This window comes from Mycteria americana, chromosome 2 (assembly GCF_035582795.1).
Source record: "Mycteria americana isolate JAX WOST 10 ecotype Jacksonville Zoo and Gardens chromosome 2, USCA_MyAme_1.0, whole genome shotgun sequence".
Taxonomy (NCBI): domain Eukaryota; kingdom Metazoa; phylum Chordata; class Aves; order Ciconiiformes; family Ciconiidae; genus Mycteria; species Mycteria americana.
Window position 1 is genome coordinate 96,179,389 of NC_134366.1, and position 6,000 is coordinate 96,185,388.

Sequence of the window (6,000 nt, forward strand, 5' to 3'; positions counted from 1 at the left end):
CTTTTCTACTCTCCATTACTCATACTGATATTATTTTACTGCCTTGATTAGTATTCACAATTCCTTCCTGACTTAGTGTCTTTTTTTCAGTTTCAATTATAAGGATTTTACTGCCTTTTTCAGGTCTTTAATGTCAGCATGACCTGAACTTCATCCTTTTGTGCTCATTTAACACTTTTCCCCAAATCAGAACACTTAACACACGTAGTCAAATCTCCGTCACACACCTGTGATCTTCTAAGCCATACTTTTTGTTTGCTTGTTTTTTGCACTAGTGGAAACGTTACTAAACCACAAGGTAATACCAAGATCTGCAGTGATAAATTTGGTCTCTGTACAGAAGAAAAGAAAAATCAACTTCTTTACCTTTTTATATTCCCTTTGAAGCTTCCTGCCTGGTGCTATTCAGGGGCCGTAGTGTAAGACTATATTCCTCTGTAAGAGTGCTCTTCAAGTCAATGCTTACAGTTAAAGCTGTGTTTATGGGATTTCCTGATCCCATGAAATGATAAGTGTGTTTGATATTAAAACAGACATAAACTTGCCATCAACCCACAGCACATAGATGCGTAGAAATATTTTCAAATCTCATGATTTGGCCCCAAATATGGATTAGTCATTCATACCCTTGATTTCCTAGAAATATTCATAACTTCCCAAGGCCATTCCTTGTATGGGTGGTTTTTTTGAAACCTCATCAATTATTTATCCACAGCCATAATAAACCCACCTTCGCCTATGATTTCCCATGAAACCTTAACTAGGATTTCTCCTGAGGTACAGATTAGAGCAGAAGACACTTTCTAGTAATAAAGACGTTGCTGTTAACATACACCTTGCTGCAGAAAGGCACAGGTTGAAGAAAGCATTATCTTCTTCTTCCCATTGGTGGCAATTATGTAGAAAATGAAAATAGAGGAAAGTTAGCTAGCTTGGTTCGCTGGGAGTGGTTTTGGAATATAAATTCCTCACATAGATTACAGTAATTAATGTACCATAATAAGAGCCATCATGCCGGGTAAGACCAAAAGCATCTTTAAGCCTCTCTTCTGGCAGTAACTGAGAGCATCTATATTTGTGCTTCAGTTGTTCCTTATTTTGCTCTAATCCTTTTAAAGGATAGCCTTTCCTTGCTATGGAATCAAATGATCCTTCATTTTTTATTTTTATTTTTTCTCCCAGGACTTAGGACTCTCCAAGTCGTAATGGGATTGCTTCCTGCATAGCAATCCCCCCCACACTGTAACTGCAAAGCCCCTCCACCTGTTGCCCTGTGCTAGAGCAGTAAGTTGCTGCTGTCTTGCAACCCTTATTCCAGCACAGGTTTTCAGACATTTGTGTGGTTGCCTCCATCTTCTCTGTTTTCAGTCAGAAGCTGGTTTCTGGTTATGAATTTTAAGTCTCAAACCTGTGTACTCCCTGGTTGGCTGTGACTGGGTTGCTGTAGACTCCACCTGACAAGATGTCTTGGTTCCTCAACAAACATTTGATTTTGGAAGGCTCAGGTGGGTACTTAGGGGCAGACAGCATTATTGGGGTGTTGGTAGTTTTTAAGATTAAGATAGAAACATTTTTCAGAACAAAAACATGGTAGGCAGACAAAAATGAGTGCAACCCTCCATGTTAACAAGTGTTTATGCCATGGAAACCTGTGTTTTAGATTCCCAAATCTTACACAGCCCTTGTAATTAAAATTCATAGGAGAGCTTGATAAAAAACAAAACCAAACAATAACAACCAAAGCCAAAGCCAAAGCCAAAGAAATCTCAAGAGAGGAAAGTTCATCCATCGTACCTGTGCAGTACATTCACTTGATCTGGAGTTCAGCATGTGCTAAGAAATTAAAGACAATTTTTAAATGCTCACAAACCCCAAGTAAATAAGTGAACAAGCAAAAAGCACCCCAACATTCAACAGAGCTGCACTCCTATCATATTGCAAGAGGTCTGTGACAACCTCAGCCAGTTACCAACCTGAAAAAACTATAGATAATAGCATTTAAACAGGAGGCTGTTTTAGCCACCATGAGGAACCTTCCTCAAAGCTTTCCTGGAAAAGCAGAAAGACTCGTGCTGCTAATTTGATTTATTTCACCTGCACATTTTCCACAACCAATAGTGAGTGGGATTTAAGGCTGGTTTTTGTAGCATAACTCTCTCATGTGTGTATCTCTGCTCTCTGATGTTTGTAGATGAAAAGGCTCTGCTTGAAAGACAAAATACTGCACAATTGCCTTATGGCTTTTTACCTGCTGTTTGTAGCCTATTTCTGAAAAAACGTATATGTCCTTGGCTATCTGGACTCATGTCCTCTTTGACCAATGCACATACACATACAGGCACATAGAAGTCCAGCATGACAAAGGGAGACTGGGACAAAGATTGCTGAAGTCACTGTCAGATCATAGTTTTAGCTTTTTGTGTGTGTGTAATGATATTTTTTCTGCACGTTCCCTGTGGTCATGTTTCTTACTGATGCTTGAGAGCTCACACACTGACTGAGATCTGGTACATAAACACAAAACAGAAAATGGGGTTTCTGTGTGGGAGTTGTTAATATGAGTTGCCTCAATATTTGAGCAGTAGGTGCTGACAGCCTTTGGTTTAAGTAGTGTGTTATCTCTGAAGAAAAGCATCTGAAGGGTTACTCAGCCAGTCAATATAAATTGAGTTCAACATCAATTTGATGGATGAGGAAAAGGCTGAGGTACTTAATGCCTTCTTTGCCTCAGTCTTTAACAGTAAGACCAGTTGTTTTCCAGGTACCCAGCCCCCTGAGCTGGAAGACAGGGGCGGGGAGCAGAATGAAGCCCCCATAATGCAAGGGGAAATGGTTAGTGACCTGCTACACCACTTAGACACACACAGGTCTATGGGGCCTGATGGGATCCACCCAAGGGTACTGAGGCAGCTGGCAGAAGTGCTCACCAAGCCACTTTCAATCCTTTATCAGCAGTCCTGGCTAACCGCAGAGGTCCCAGTTGACTGGAGGTTAGCAAATGTGACGCCCATCTACAAGAAGGGCTGGAAGGAGGAACCAGGGAACTACAGGCCTGTCAGCCTGACCTTGGTGTTGGGGAAGGTTATGGAGCAGATCATCTTGAGTGCCATCACACGGCATGTACAGGACAACCAGGTGATCAGGCCCAGTCAGCATGGCTTTATGAAAGGCAGGTCCTGCTTGACCAACCTGATCTCCTTCTACGACAAGGTGATCTTCTTAGTGGATGAGAGGACGGCTGTGGATGTTGTCTACCTAGATTTAGATTTTGACACCGTTTCCCAGAGCATTCCCCTGGAGAAACTGGCTGCTCATGGCTTGGATGGGCGCATGCTTTGCTGGGTAAAAAACTGTCTGGATGGCTGAGCCCAAAGAGTGGTGGTGAATGGAGTTAAATCCAGCTGGTGGCCAGTCACAAGTGTTTTCCCCAGGGCTCAGTATTGGAGTCACTTCTGTTTAACATCTTTATCAATGATCTGGACGAAGGGATCGAGTGCACCCTCAGTAAGTCTGCAGATGAACCCAAGTTGTGCGGGAGTGTTGATCTGCTGGAGGGTAGGCAGGCTCTGCAGAGGGACCTGGACAGGCTGGATCGATGGGCCAAGGCCGATTGTATGAGGTTTAACAAGGCCAAGTGCAAGGTCCTGCACTTGGGCCACAGCAACCCCATGCAACGCTACAGGCTTGGGGAAGAGTGGCTGGAAAGCTGTCTGGTGGAAAAGGACCTGGGGATGTTGGTTGACAACTGGCTGAATATGAGCCAGCAGTGTGCCCAGGTGGCCAAGAAAGCCAATGGCATCCTGGCTTGTATCAGAAATAGTGTGGCCAGCAGGACTAGGGAAGTGATTGTGCCCCTGTACTTGGCACAGGTGAGGCCACACCTCGAATACTGTGTTCAGTTTTGGGCCCCTCACTACAAGAGAGACATTGAGGTGCTGGAGCGTGTCCAGAGAAGGGCAACGAAGCTGGTGAAGGGTCTGGAGCAGAAGTCTTATGAGGAGCGGCTGAGGGAACTGGGGTTGTTTAGCCTGGAGAAGAGGAGGCTGAGGGGAGACCTTATCGCTCTCTACAACTACCTGAAAGGAGGCTGTAGAGAGGTAGGGGTCGGTCTCTTCTCCCAGGTAACAAGTGATAGGACAAGAGGAAATGGCCTCAAGTTGCACCGGGGGAGGTTTAGGTTGGATATTAGGAAAAATTTCCTCACCAAAAGGGTTGTCCAGCATTGGAACAGGCTGCCCAGGGAAGTGGTGGAGTCACCATCCCTGGAGGTGTTTAAAAGATGTGTAGATGTGGTGCTTAGGGACATGGTGTAGTGGTGGACTTGGCAGTGCTAGGTTAACAGTCGGACTTGATCATCTTAAAGGTCTTTTCCAACCTAAATGATTCTATGATTCTATGATCCTCTCAGTTTCCTCGTGAAAGAAAATATCACCAGGTTTGCAGGGACCAATTAGTCATCATTAACAGGGGTACCACTGGATTGCTAACAAACTGTTCTGACATTTCTGCTCCAAAACTGTGCTCTGTGAAGTTTCAGTGAGAGCCAAGTTGATGCTAACAGAAACTAAAGCACCATGCATGAAACTTTTCCTCTTAAAGCATCCCTACTCACAGGCAGCTCCCAGGAGATCAGCAGCCTAGAGCATCAGCTCCCCTGGTGGATGTCCACCAGATCTCCTCATATGCTGAAGAGTAATTTTTTTTCTTATCCTTTATGTAAACAGCTTATCTCTGGGTTGTGTGTGAGGAGTGAAAACAAATCTCCAAAACAAATTAGAAGACACTCTGGGAATGATGGATTTCTTCCTTTTTTTCTTTCTTTCTGGACCTCTAGGTTTTCCCCTTCCTGTTGCTGTGGTATCAACTGCTCTTCAGTTCTTTTGAACCACTGTATTTGAGCACAGTAGAACAATTTCTCCCATTTCAAATAAAACTGTTTTTCCTAAGAACCACAAATCTCTACTAGGCACTGATTCAAAGTTGAACTAGTATTTCAGGAGGAAAAAAATACTGACCAGCAGTAACAAGGCACCTCTGCTGTGGGCTCTAGGCCAGGAGTCTTACAAGTTTATGAGTAATAAAACGGACCTGATGTAGTGAACTCAGAGCTGTTGTTAAAAAGCGAGCAATTGCCTCATCTAATGTGAGACCTTACACATAAGTGAGCCAACTTCCAAGATTACCACCAGCATCACCACCATGGTGTCCCTCTAATAGCAGAGTCAATGCATATCAGAAATGGAAGCTGTACTTGGAGGTTGGTGTTTGTTAGTGACGTGTCCAGATGGTAGGCTTCAGTCTGCTTTGTCCATATGATAATAAACTCTTGGTTTCATCTCTGCACCAAATAAAATTTCTGCAAGAACATTAGACACTTTAGCCAGTTATTAATTTGAATTAACTTCAGCAATAGCCCAACAGGCTTTTGAACCAACTAGTAACCAACCAATAATGACCTTTTCCTCACCAAAAACCTAGAGTACTAAAAAATAAAGAGAAATATTATTTTGCTGTCTGGCTTCTATCCACTATGAGTATTAAAGTTAAAATGTTCTTGTTCAGTATTTTTGTCATGCTATCTGCTTCAGCCAAATCAACAAACAAAACAGGCTATTGCCAAGAAATTTTATCTTTGTGCAAACATGTGAAATAGAATTTAATTTACCTAACTCTGTGCAAGTGTTAAATTGTGAAAGCCTGTTTAAATACAATGAATGCAGCTGCAAAACAGTTTCAGTCCAAGAGGACTGAAGCAGAGTCTAAAGTAAATATTGAAATGCATCATTGTTTATGCAGCGATTTCTATTGCTGCAGCTCCGTCCTGGTGTTAAATAGGATTAGAAGACCTCGTGTGAGAATAACAAACAAACAAATAAAAAAATGGTGAATATTTACATATGTCATCAGGAAAGAAATGTCATGTAATACGCAGGAATATTCTTGTGGCTCTTTCTTACAAGTGCTAGTAGGTGAGACGGCTAAGTGACCTTTTACCCTTTT